Genomic DNA, 15,000 nt, shown 5'->3' with positions numbered 1-15,000 from the left:
TTGGCTGCTTCTGACTGATGCAGGCTTTACGTTTTCCCTCCAGAGACGAGCCAAAAGAGCCCACACACAATTGTGTTCTAATATCGTCTAGCCGCACCACACGGCAGAACTTCTTTACCAAGCTTCCTCATTGATCCTTCTGTGTCAGAGCTCTCCATTTCCATTCATTCTGCTCACAAACAGCTATCAAAGGCCGTAAAAAGGGAACAGCACAAGGACAGGGGACATTATCACACAGTAACGGTTCTAACACACCTGAACTTTCTGGTAAAGGTTGAAAAAGAAGATTTCACAGCAGACGCTATGCACTACGGGAATCTATGCAGCACGTTTCTTCACAAATACTCAAAGGTGTGTTATATTTCTTGACCTCTGCTGCTGACTCTATTATAATGCCTGGAGAGTGTATGTGAAAAGAATAAAGCACAGCTTAACCTCAACCACGACCTCTTCAGTGAGAAAGAAAACAGTGAGCAGGGGATCAACGTGGATCAAAGAGACTATAGTCCAATAGAGACACAGGATGTCAGTGGGAAGAGGTACAAAGGGTCCTTCCTTTCTGCTGTGTTTTGTAAAAGCAAGAGGAGCAAAATAAAAGTCATAACTAGAACTAAAAATGTGCTGTAATCCTAGGATAAACCTGTAATTATTGTATACATGTGTGTGTGTGTGTGTGTGTGTGTGTGTGTGTGTGTGTGTGTGTGTGAATATTTAAAAAAAATAAAATAAATAGTTCAGTTAAAAGGTGTGTGTGTATATATATATATATATATATATATATATATATATATAAATAATACAATATAATATATATATACACTGTATATTATTTTTTCAAACAGAATGCATTAAATTAGTCAAAAATCAATTTTATTTAAAAATCCAAATGAATGCTTATAGTTTCCACAAAGATATTTAGCAGCACAACTGTTTTCAATATTGATAATAGCAAGAAATGTTATTGGAGCACCAAATCAGCAAATTAGAGTAATGGCTGCTGAAAATTCAGCTTTGCCATTAGAAGCATAAATTAAACTTTAAAATATGTTAAAATAGAAAAGTTATTTAAATTGTAAGAATATTACTGTTGTATACTGTATACTAATTTTCATCAAATAAATGCAGCTTTGCTGAGTATGCAGACTTATATAGATCCCAAACATTTGAATTATCAGAACTTCAGAAAAAAAGGTAAATATTATAAATATTGTAACAAACTTCAGTACTGATTTTACAATACCATAACACATGAATATATTAATCATTCACTAGCTTAGTATCATAATTACCATTAATACCATTACAGTCACAGTACTTTTTTGTCAGGTAAAAGATACATTTACTGTTGAAGTGGTCAGCTGTCCTAAGGGAGACAGTGGAGAAATAAAGCATCCGCTCGCTGACTAATCAAACAGCTAAGTCCATGTGTTTGTAGACATGAGCTTGAGTTACTGCCACCTTCCCACTGCCAGACTTCACAGTGACACTTACAAATACTCAGCAGGCCTGTGAGCAAGTGTGTGAGCATATGAATGTGAAAGGAATCTGAAAACAATGTGATATGAAAGGGCTTTTCTAAGGGTGATCAGAACATGAAGACCACACAGGATGACATTTCAGGTAGAACACAAATCTCATTTTATCATCTTCATCTCCTGGTGCTGTTATTTCCATGGAAGCCATCTTAATAGCCTGTGACAATTTGTCAGGCTTTGCTGTGTTGTCAAGCAATGACATGGCAGGTCATGTGTTGCAAGAGACACTGAAAGCTGGCCCTGATCTGAAGGTTCAAGTGACACGTAAACAACGCAGCAGACACTTGAGAATAAACAAGACACCACACTGCACTCTGACATGACAAAAAAGTCACACACACACACACACACACACACACACACACACGCTTCCTGTGTCTCAAAAGGACAGATGATGGAATGAGGACTCTTTACACAGACACTGCAAAAAATAAAAAATAAATAAAAAAAGTTGTTAATCTATCTATATGGATACAGATATTACCAAAAAGAAAAAGAAACAATATTTACTTTTAAAGCAAAGTTGTTTGTTAGCTCAAATTATTTTAGAGACTTGTTATAACAATATATATAAATATTTTTTTCTTATCCCATTGGTAAATGTTTTGTTAAATTTAAGCATACAGTGGGGAAAATAATTATTTGATCCCCTGCTGATTTTGTAAGTTTGCCCACTTAAAAAAAAAATGGTTTATCATTTTTATGGTAGGTTTATTTTAACTGATAGAGACAGAATATCAAACAAAAAAATCCAGAAAAAAGCAGCATACAAATGTAAAAAAAAAATTTATACTTTAGTAAGTCAAAAAAGTATTTGATCCCCTACCAACCAGCAGGAATTCTGTCAAGACCACTATCGTCAAAAGATAGATACTTAGCATAAAGTTTTGGTTTGGCGGTATGGTTCTGTTCTGTGCAAAAACTCCCTGCCCATCCATGCAGCCTGTCATGAATGAGCAGGGAGAGCAACAATAATAACCCCCCTAGGGTAAACAAAACAGAACAAAGCAGATATCATTAATGTACTTAATGATATTTAAGTGTATTTAGTGTATTTAAGTCTGATTCAGCAGGAATATCAGAAAGACAAGTCCTGACTGCGAAAGGAGGAGTTGGGGATGGAAGAGGGTGATTTGCTCCTGAGCAAGCGGAAAAAGCTGCTGATTGATACGGAATAGAGCTTATATAGGAATGTCGCGATAGGTGTTGTATTCCTATAGGTAGATACGATCAGCTGAGAATCAGCTGATGCAAGCTTGACTCACGTGACCTGCCAGAACTAACGCTAACGCTTCATTTCTGTCAGGACCACTATCGTCAAAAGATACTTAGCATAAAGTTTTGGTTTGGCGGTATGGTTCTGTTCTGTGCAAAAACTCCCTGCCCATCCATGCAGCCTGTCATGAATGAGCAGGGAGAGCAACAATAATAACCCCCCCAACACAAACGATAGGCCCGAACCCCCCGACACAACGATAGGCCAGAACCGCCCAAACCACAACTGATGGCATTCTGAAAGAAGCATATCCTTCTGAAATAGCAGAGACTGGGGCAGCCGCCCCTTACGGAGAAGGCAGTGAAGGGGTGCTTTTCTTTATAAGCAGCTGAGAAGAGCAGCAAGCCCGTTACCGGAAGAGAGTAGCAGCGAAGGGATGCTCTTCTTAATAAGCAGCTAAGAAGAGCAGCAAGCCCTTTTATGCAATACCTGAAAAAGATGCAGAAAAATTTACAGCTAATTGACTCACTAAAATTGGCAGCCTAATTTGCAGCAAACACACGTACTGCAGCCATAGAAGCGAGCAATGAACGGTTCAGAGAGATCGCATATCCTACCTGGCCTAAAAGCATCAGCATCCATTTAAAAACTCTATAGAAACAGCATATAATAACTCAAATCAACTCATCAGTTTACAGGTTGTCGTCTCCCATTGACATTGTGCTCGTTATGTTACGTGTCTTCAATCTGACAACCCACGTGAGTGAAGACAGAAATCCTTACCAATGCACTTGATAGCTTGCAACAAGCATGATGCTTGCTTAAATCACAGCATGTTGCAGTAGTCAGAGAAACTTAAGGAAATAGCAGTCCCAATACCTAGATGAGCCATAAGCAGAAAGCATATTTCAAGAACAATCAGATGGCCTAAACAACAGGTTAAATATTAGCTTCTTGCTGTTGCAAATTTACCAAGTACCAGTACTTGCAGTATAACCAATAGCTTAAAGAAACAAGCAGGTCTAGCAACAAACATGATACCGAGCACTAGATAAGCCCTAAAAGCAAGCAAAATCCCAATACCCTAACAGCTTTAAAGCAAAGACCTTCTGAAATAACGTAGACTGCGGCAGCATGCCCTCTAAGAAGAAGAGAAGCAGCGAAGGGGTGCTCTTCTTTAATCAGCAGCTGAGAAGAGCAGCATGCCCCTTTAGTGCAGTACAGCATATGGTCAATACCCGACGTTTAGGCAACAGCATGTTGCCCTTATCCAGATAGTGGTTAGCATTAATAACCTTTGGTAGAAAAATCTACATACTGCCCATTAAATATCAAGCACGTTACAGGTACACTGATTAAAGCAACAGCAGATCAAATAGAAATAAAAATAGGATAAGTTTAATGAAACAGAATTCCCAATACTAGATGAGTCTTAAGCAGCAACCTGTTTCATATCAGACAGCCTTAAACAGCATATAAAAAACAAGCCTCGCTGTGGTAGGTTTACTGGGTAATGTTACCAGCGTGACAAAATACAACCAATGAGCCTAAAGCAACATCATGCCTAGCAAACAAACATGTTACTGAACAACTGCCTTAACAACGAGCAATATTTGACGATAGCATAATTGCCAACATAGCATAAGGTAATGAGAACGAAATAAGAACTTAGCTTAGCTTCGTGAAGACATTCAGAGATGAATAAAGGGTGAAATGTTCAGTTTTTACGTGGATGCTTTAACCCTCCTTGATATCTTTGCTTCTTCCAGCGGGGAAAGCAGATCTCGTGTAAAAGTGTTGTCGATGCAGTCACATTAGCACAACTTCAGCGATGAATTTCGGGCATTGCAGGCAAAGAGTCTATGTCAATGATATATCGTTATGAGAAGCAGTGCTTGCTCAGGTCACTTCTGAGTCTATCAGCTTATATCAATCGCAGCGAATTCGCGTTCAAGTTCACAACTTGTTGAATCTAGTGAGAACTCCGTGGGAAACAAACCCCTGAAAATTCCTGACTTAAAGCTTTCCCATAGAGATGGAATTCGCCGTCTGATTTGCTCCTGAGCAAGCGGAAAAAGCTGCTGATTGATACGGAATAGAATTTATATAGGAATGCCGCGATAGGTGTTGTATTCCTATAGGTAGATACGATCAGCTGAGAATCAGCTGATGCAAGCTTGACTCACGTGACCTGCCAGAACTAACGCTAACGCTTCATTTTTGGCTCCCACAGATTGGTTATGTGCATATGTGGAACACAGATTATTCCTGTCATTTTAAGAAGATACTCCTAATTTCAGCTCGCTTTGTGTATAAAAGACTCCTGTCCATAGAATCTGTATCTTCCATTCCAACCTCTCCACTACCATGGGCAAGACCAAAGAGCTGTCAAAGGACATCAGGGACAAGATTGTAGACATGCACAAGGCTGGAATGGGCTACAAGACCATCAGCAAGAATCTTGGTGAGAAGGAGACAACTGTTGGTGCGATTAATCGGAAATGGAAGAAATACAAAACAACCATCAATCGGCCTTGGTCTGGAGCTCCATGCAAGATCTTGCCTCATGGGGTAAGGATGATCATGAGAATGGTGAGGGATCAGCCCTGAACTACACGGGAGGAGCTTGTTAATGATCTCAAGACAGTTGGGACCACAATCACCAAGCAAAACATTGTTAATACTCTACGCCACAATGGATTGAAATCCTGCAGTGCCCGCAAAGTCCTTCTGCTCAAGAAGTCACACATACAGGCATGTCTGAAGTTTGTCAATGAAAATCGAAATGATTCAGAGAAGTCTTGGGAGAATGTGCTGTGGTCAGATGAGACCAAAATTGAGCTCTTTGGCATCAACTCGACTCATCGTGTTTGGAGGAAGAGAAATGCTGACTATCACCCCAAGAACACCATCCCTACAGTCAAGCACGGAGGTGGAAACATTATGCTTTGGGGCTGTTTTTCTGCTAAGGGGACAGGACGACTTTACCACATTGAGGGGCAAATGGACGGGTATGTACTGTAAAATCTTGGACGAGAACCTCAGCCAGAACACTGAAGATGGGTCATGGATGGGTCTTCCAGCATGACAGTGACCCGAAACATACCACCAGGGCAATAAAGGAGTGGCTCAAGAAGAAGCACATTAAGGTCATGGAGTGGCCTAGCCAGTCTCCTGACCTTAAACCTGGTGACCAGCTACAAGAAACATCTTACCTCTGTGCTTACCAACAAGGGTTTCTGCATCAAGTCGTGTTTTGCTTGGGTATCAAATACTTATTTGACTTACTAAAATGTAAATCTTTAACATTTGTATGCTGATTTTTGCCGGATTTTTTGTTTGATATTCTGTCTCTATCAGTTAAAATAAACCTACCATAAAAATGATAAACCCTTCTTTTTTTTCTAAGTGGGAAAACTTACAAAATCAGCAGGGGATCAAATAATTATTTTCCCCACTGTATATCTTACAGATTTTTTGTAACAAATCAAACATAAGTTTAAAAAAAAAAGAAAAAGTTTAAAACAGAGACAAACAGGAAACTAAGGTATGGAGACAATTCCGAATAACATTACAGTTGGATAAAGAGTTTGGTATGGATGGGATGGATGGGATGGATGGGAGGGATGGGAGGGATGGGAGGATTGGATGGATGGATGGATGGATGGATGGATGGATGAAAAGGTGGAGGGTGAGGTGGACATGGATAGATAAGTAGTTTGAAATCCAACACCTCATCCCTCCATGTGATGGATGGATGAATGGAGAGTATGAATGAGGTGGAAGATGAATTAGGTGTAAATGGGATGGATGGATGGAGGATGAATGAGGTGTTTGAATGGGATGGACAGATGGATGGATGGATGGAGGGAGGGTTGAGATGTTGGTTTGGGATGGAAAAATTATTTAAAAGTGATGGATTGATGGAAAGATGAGGTGTTTGATTGGAATGAATGGAGGACAGACAGACTAAATGTATTACATAAAAACAGTAATGGTCTGTGTGAAACTGATCCACTTATGCATCAGGAATTTGAATCTGACCAATTCTCATCATATCAAACCATAAACGCTCTCACAGCAGAAGCCATCTGAGGTCAGAGAAGGGCCGCTGATGTTTCTTCTCTCTGTGTATTGAGTGAATACAGCAGGGAAGGTAGGAGCGAGATGCAGGGCTGAATTAGCACTCATATGCAACCGTGACACAATACGCAGAGAGCTCAGCAACACGAATAACAGCTTTAAAAATTAAAGGTCCCCATCTGTGCTCAAGACCCGGCCGAGCCCACTTAGCTCTCTGCTTTCCACAGCTGGTAGAACGGTTGAGCGGGCTAATGCAGCATTACACAGACGAGGGATCGCCTCATCCCTACACTACTCTGTTTGGAAACATGGCCTTGTTAAGAGTTCAAGTGGGCATTACAGATCTGAAAATGTTTCGTGAGTGTGTGGGGTAAATATTTGAGAGTACCACTAGGCTAACACCGTGCCACGTGTTGACATATTAATAAAAGCAAACGGCCGCTTTGGAGCACTTCCAAGTGCTGAAAGTTTAATATTGGAAGTGGATGGCAGAGTTTAAACGGGTCTGCACAGTCAGAGCATGAGTGAAAGTCCAGCTTTCTCTTGATACACACGGTCATTTTTTTGTTACATATTCAACTGCCATTTTCATCTACCAAACAACTAAAACTAACACATAGCTGCACTCAGACAGATTTAGTTCAAGTTTAATTGTCTGAATAGTATGGTACAACGGGGCTAAAGGCGCCCCGGGGTAAAAGGCGCCTTTGATATTATTTTCATCTAAACCACTAGATGGCACAAAAACATGGCGTAGCGCTTTCCAAAACATTCGCTTTTCAAGATGAACGTGTATATTTGTCTGATCGCACACAGCAGCGCAAAGATGACTTTGTTTTTACTTGATCTAATATGTTTGTTTGTTTTTTTTAATGTTGTAAATTTAAGTAACAAATTAGAATTGCTAAAATTAATGCATATATTTTGAGACAAAGGTCTTCTTAACAATTTTCAGTTTTGTTTAAGATAATTAAAGCAACAGTTTTAAATAACGAAAGAATATGTAAAAGTATGGTATTTTGGGTAAAAAGCATCTCTGCTGTTGGGGCTAAAGGCACACAGTAATTAACATGATAATTAATAGATCGCTGACTTTTCCATTTGTTGACATGACATGGTTAGATTCAGATGGTAAATATCATATATTATGTTGGGTGTCCATATTAGAGATAATCACCATGTTTAGAATGAAACCATCATATTTAAAAACATGATATTAATCATATCATATAATAAAATATAATTTGTTGTTACTACTGTATTCAATTTATTCAATATATATTGAATAAAACATTTTTATGTCTACAAAAATCTCTCAAAATTATTATTTATTTTTTTACAGTTCACACTAAAGCTGTTTTTCTTATACTACAAACATCAGTAAATAACTGCATGATGCAGTTGGTCATATGATTACAACATGTCGGCGCCTATGAAAGAGCAACCCACTCCATGCAGATCAAAACATCTGAACAACAATAAGAGAGTCCTAAACATCAGGGGCCCGTTTCAGAAAGGAGGTTAAGTGAAAACTCTGAGTATGTTAACCCTGAAATGAGGGAAACTCTGGGTTTTCTGTTTCAAAATGGGAGGTTTATCAAACCCGAGAAAGCAGGGTAAGTCAAGCCCGTTTCTGAAAGGGAGGTAACTTATATTCAGAGTCAGTTACCGTGGTAACTTAGCTACTCTGTGAACCTAACCTGGTCAGGAGCAGGTTTTCTTCAGTAAACCCGGAGTTTCTTTCCCTCTCCCCCTTTTTATAGTGTTAGGGAAGTTGAAATACCTTATTCATTCATTCATTCACGCTGAATACTCAATATACTGTATACTGAATACAAATTCTTAATATGCATTTTATATGAAAAATGGTCTATATTTAGTCTTGTTTCCTGGGGGATTTTCCTTTTAAGTGCATATTACATAAAACAAGTAAAATTGTCTGCCATATGGTAAGAAAAATAATCTTAAAGGGATAGTTCACCCAAAAATGAAAATTCTGTCATCATTTACTCACCCTCAAGTAGTTCCAAACCTGTATGAATTTCTTTGTTCTGCTGAACACAAATGAAGATATTTTGAAGAAAGTTTGTAACCAGGCTGTTCTGGGGCACCATTGACTTCCATAGTAGGAAAAAAAATACTATGGAAGTCAATGGTGCCCCAGAACTGCTCTGTTTCCCACATTCTTCAGAATATCTTCCTTTGTGTTCAGCAGAACAAAGACATTCATACAGGTCTGGAACTACTTGAGGGTGAATAAATGACAGAATTTTCATTTTTGGGTGAACTATCCCTTTAATGCAAACGGAAACAAGAATATTTTTAATTTCTTACCCCATTAGAAGATAATTTGCAAAATAAGAAAAATGCACTTTAAAACATCGGAGATGCAGAACACATTATAAGTCCGCTGTATGCAGATTTTAAGAAAAGTGTGCATCCCTCTCACTCTCATTCTGAGAATTTTTTCCTGGGCACAAATCCGTCAAAGAGGGGTTTCTCAGGACTGTAAGTCAGTGGTGTAAAAATCAATTTAAATTAGGCTAATCTGATAAATGACGTTCACTTGATAACATCTTTCTGTGTCGTCTGGAAGTAACCCAATAATCAGAATTTCCTTCAGGATTTCCAGTGTGGTTGGGTGCATTGATGACAAGCATAATCCCCACCATCTCACCTTCTGAAAATGAAACTGATTACTGTATGGAATGGAAGGATGCCAGATGGAGGGGTAGTACGAGCCGTAACCATCACCACAGCTGTTAAATAAACAAATTATTCACAATTTTTTGGTCATCTTTATTTCCTAGTACAAAAGCAAAAGTTATTCTTTTTACTTTTGGATTTTAGAAATCTTCCAATACTTGACCATCTCCTCTTCATCTGTCAGTGGTGCTGGTGCAGGTTCTCCCTCTGCCTTCTTGCTGTCGACAAGTCAGTAGTTAAGTTTATTAATTAAGCAATGTAACGGGTTGGATTAGAGAATATTTAATTATGTGAAAAGAGTGTTAGACTATGTGGAAAAAGTTGCAGCGCATTGAAATAGACATTGAATGATATTTAATGTCAAATGTGTGTAAAGTAATTTAGCCCACACCCATGAACCTTTCATGCTTAAAACTTTACCTTGATTGAATTGTGTTTTTATACTTCATTTTTAGCTGCTGCTACGTTCTTGTTTCTTTTTTCTGTCTTTTACATTTTTTTTTTTTTTGTGGCCATGGGATACCATTGAAATGAATATTAGTTCAATAATTTACAGTTTTCACCTCTGATATTATAACAGTTATTAAGTTATTGACAGTTATTAAGAATTAAAGTTACGCATTGACTGAAGTACACGCGATGACGTCTTTTTGGCGGGAGTTTTTGCCATGGTGAATCGTAATTCCGGCGCTCCGCTGATCATGACTTTTCATAGTCATAGTGCACACGCTTAACTCAGAGTCAACCTACTTAGAGTTGAGTAAACTAACTCAGTTCAGCTGTTCTGTAACCGAAAACTCAGTTCATCTCAGAGTAAGTCAGCTCTCAGTTCCAGTTTAAACTCAGAGTTGGTTGAACCTCCTTATTGAAACGGGCCCCAGCTTTTACAGTTTTGTTTTGTTTGTTTTTTGTTTTTTTTGCAGCATCTCACCAGCTGCATGTTGTGGTGATTTTCCTGAACACTGGCAGAAGCCAACACTGGTTGCAGATAGAGTTATTAATATTTCATCAAGTTTACCTGACCTTTATCCCTCCAGTAAATCCCGCAGAGACAAAAGCGAGAGAAAACACAACTGACTAACAACACACAAGGACTTTCTCGTTGAATTCTACAAGTTCAGTCAACTGGGATTGTTCTTGTCATCAGCATAGTTTTGTTACTGTTGATACCTCAGATACAGTACTATCAAAAGCCGAACACATAGAATACATTGTTTATGCTCAATTATTCCTTATCTAAAGGCCCACTTTAGAAGATATCCAACAGCATTATTGTCTGGCCCTCTAATCTCCAACATCAACATCAATGGAACTGTGACAGGAAACAGTTTAGGAACAAGATAAAACAGTGAGACTGGACCTGTTGGGCAGGCTTTTGCTATTAATGAAGAACAACGGTTATCCATCAGTTGTAGTCACTGTTATCCCAGCTGATTTTCATGTACTGGAAACCTAGGGCTACAGTGCATTTGCCTATTATATCTGCTCACCTGTAATTCAGTGTTTATTGCAGATAACAATCTCAAACTGTCTCTTTACATTATCTGACATAGGGGGAGGGACACTGTCTGGATGTCTAATTTAGCTATAACTGGTCACTTGATTGTTAAAAAAAAAAAAGTTTATAGATACACTAAGGGTCGGCGGTTGGCATCTACATCTGCTAGGAATCGTTTAGCTGGCGCAGGGTCCGTCGTGTTGGAGGTCAGTCTCTCTACTGGCCACATCCCCTGGGCAGATATTTCATACTTACAAAGAGCTAATTAGGCTAATAAGGAAGCCTAACAAAACCAGCACTAATCAAATGACAAGGCCACCACTGATTTGTTTTCCAAATTAGCCTAGTGTTTGAGAAAGCTCATGCCGTTTGATAGGCATTACAAATGGGATTAAAACAATGCATCACTAATATGCAGGAGATCTCAATTCCCCCTCCATCTGCGGCAGACACGGAAAGGCGCTCGTTCGCCAGGCAAATCTAGATGAAGGCAGACCCTCGCCATGTTTAGCATACTGCCTGCTGAGCACTTTTAAGCCATGTTGGCATTTGATCGTTTCGTGCGAGGACATCAAGAGATACGTTACCCCATGTTGATTTTTAAAGGTTGAGACCTCCAAACAGGCCTGAAGTATCGACTCTCTTCCATGTCTGCTTAAAAAATATGCATTCAATTCCCCTGATAACAAAACATGTTTATCAAACCCATAAAAATTTCACGTCTTCACAGCTTGTCAGAATGTTTCTCAAGTGCCTTTATGGATTCATGGTTTTTTGGGACTCTCCAATTCAGCTCCCCCGTGACAGGGATCCAGAGTTTCACAGTGTAAAACGGTAAATATAAATATCAGCGTTTGATAGAGAGTGACAGCTCCATATTGGCAAAGGAAGGAATCAAATGGATTTGGACAGCTTGCATAATAAGTGGCTTTTGATTTTGGAGACAGCCAATGGTGTGATAGAACATCTTAGCGATTCGTGCCTACCACCTTAAAGTGACTGTTAAAGATTGACACATGTCAGCGCCGTTCACCTCAACAGACCCCAAGGCAATCTTCGACCCATAAACAAACACAAACAAATGAGGGAACGATCATTTGAAAGATATAAACAAGCACTGATAGGTCACTGGAGGATAAGTGACATCGCTTGAGCGTTATGGGAGCATTAAAATATAATTCTAACAATCATACAGAAAACGGCATTAGACAAGCCTTGATGAGTCGTATTAATTTACGGGATGTCCTTTCTGAATAAAACCTAACAGCTTTTTTTATTTTAAAAGCAGAATAGTAAAGAAATATTTATTTTATACTTATAAGGGGCAGTCGTGGACTAATGGATAGAGAGTCGGACTTGTAACCTAGACATTTCACTCTCTATAGATATATTTTTCATACACGGAATTTTGAAGTTTCTCGCTCAAGCTCACAGAGACCTAGACGGCAGAAAGCGCATCCTGTTTGCCTTAATTACTTTACAGAAGCGCAACGTTTCGTTGTTATTCTGAGTGCACACAAATAAACGTAGAGTCTTTACAGATTCGAAAGATGTATTAGGCTACTTTTACCTGTATGACCAAAAATTACGGAGATTTTAAGAGCAAGTGAGCGCACCGGCGCCAGTCCTGCAGCGAGCGTGTTATTCAGCTTCCACTCTCCACACAAACACTTCAGTAGTGCACATTTATCTAAGTTAACATCATATTGAGCGGCCATGTAAAGTTGCTACTACATACATCTTTCAGATGAAAAGCCATATTTGAGGTCGATGAATGATAGGTGAGCGTTTGGATGTCCTGCCCGAGTGTATTACCACATAGACCAGCCGTTAACAATCTGTCCGTCACGGACTGCGTCATTCACTTAACCAGCCAAAGCAAACGGGGAGAGCATAAAGAGACAGGGCAACTAGAATTGAGTTCAGAATTAAAATATACGGTTAATAGTTTATTTATATAAAAGTTATATTTGTGTATAAAGTTGGGTATCATTACTATTCCTGGTCCCGCCCACTCCCGCTGACATTTTTTCCTGTCCTGTCCCAATCACGTGATTCGTAGCGATTTTGTTTCCCATCCCGCGGGATTCCCATGACCCGTGGGATTCCCGAAAAAAAATGTCAGCCTCTATTGTAACCCACAGGTCATGGGTTCGCATCTCAGGTCCGGCGGGAATTGTCAGTGGGGGGAGTGAATGGCCAGTGCTCTCTTCCACCTTTAATACCACGACTGAGGTGAGACTCTTGAGCAAGATACTGAACCCCAAACTGCTCCCCGGGCGGGGAGTACAGGTTTGATGTTTAATGTTTGAAAATGAAGATTTTACAACTGTAAGATTACAATACTAATATTTACATCATAATTTCTTTATTTTCAAATATTATTCATGTTCTTGTAAAATGTATACCCAAGGGTGTACTTTTAAATGTTTATGGCCTAAAACTAAGGTTCGCACTAAAAAGATCTTCAGAGTAAAGCTCTGCTTTTTTAAACAGAGCTTTTCAAATATATTTCAAAATAATTTTCAAATAGAGCTTTTCAAGTCATGTGGTGAAAATTCAGGTATGTATTAGAAATATATATTCACAAAAAAATAATAACATATAGTTCTTTACAATATCGTGCAGCCCTAAGAAAAGGTGCCATCTCCAGTTCCAAAAGATTAACTTAAAGGAATGTGATGAACAAAACCAAATAAACCTTCAAAAGAAACACCTGCAAAACAAACCCATTAGAAATGTATTGCTTCCAAAGTGGAAAATCCTGCAGAGTAAATTACATCCTCAAAGGTTTGGTAAGATTAAGAAATAACAGATGTTTCAAATATGATTGACATGATAAGATTTCCCATTTCATTTCTATATCCACATGTACAGTACTGTAGATCCTTCAAAACGAAATCTGCATGTTTAGTTTATACATTCTAAATGACTGACATGCTAATCTTGAAGAAAGATGATTTAGATAGCAACCTGTTCTGACTAAAGGGAGTACAGAGCGAACTCCAGCCTTGATCTTTAAATCAACTGCGCTCATTTCTGGAATGATTAAAACATTAAAGGGTTAAAGCCCAGGCCGGGAACATCATTTGCGTGTTTCTTCTCACTGCAGGATCACAGCAGACGTCTGCTATTAATACTGAGAGAGCTCTTCTCTTGCTATGGCTTGGTGTGCTTTCAGATGACTCAGTTCAGTCTTTCTCCATGCTGAGATGTGAGAAGAGGAAGTATGCATGTGAGTGGGTAGAAATCTGTATGAAGGGTCATGTGAAAAGAGAGGATCCTTATGTCCACCCAGATAGTTAAGTTCTTCTAAAGTGGGTAAAATTTGCAATAAAGGAAGTTTAAACAAATACACTCAACAGAAATTGCTTGCACACGCATCTATATTATGAAGAGAAATTGCACTGTGACCATGAACATACAAACAGTCATGAGGCCATGACACTAAATTAATTTTCCTACTGGTTGTCAGCACTTCCCTGATTTATACTATGGGTTAAAAAACCTACAATTGAAAAAAATATATTTCAACAGTCTGTCGTCCCATAAATCAGTTTGGTAATTGTGTTTATGACATGGAAACCAACAGCATTCACATTGCATTCATAAACTCAAATGAAATATATTTGCTGAAAGGCCATGGAGTCAGAATGCCACAAGACTCAATTTTGGTTCCTTGTTGCATACATGGTTAGTTAATGACAGTTGGATTTTTATTTTATTTTATTTTATTTTTTCCCCCCTATGGAGAATTGGAAAGAAAGTAAGAGAACTTGCCATTGGTTCCGACAGTTGTCATGGTTTCATACACAACCATTAAAATCAGTACTAATGTACTGTAAGATAAAACAAATAATATTGGACAGCTTGGATGAGTGGTGACGTGGCATTTACAAATGGATCATGACGGTTATGAAATGGGTCAATTTACTAAATCAAATGTGAAACACATGCCTATA

General features: G+C 38.7%; 1 protein-coding gene across 3 annotated transcripts in view; it reads right to left on the bottom strand.

Moving 5' to 3' along the window:
• Positions 1-15,000, bottom strand: part of lpp (LIM domain containing preferred translocation partner in lipoma) — a 218,761-nt gene that overhangs the window by 153,844 nt on the left and 49,917 nt on the right. The window lies entirely within an intron of this gene.

Source organism: Onychostoma macrolepis, chromosome 06 (genome assembly GCF_012432095.1).
Source record: "Onychostoma macrolepis isolate SWU-2019 chromosome 06, ASM1243209v1, whole genome shotgun sequence".
Classification (NCBI taxonomy): Eukaryota; Metazoa; Chordata; class Actinopteri; order Cypriniformes; family Cyprinidae; genus Onychostoma; species Onychostoma macrolepis.
Note: the sequence above shows the minus strand (reverse complement) of the source record. Positions and strands in the feature narration are given on the sequence as shown.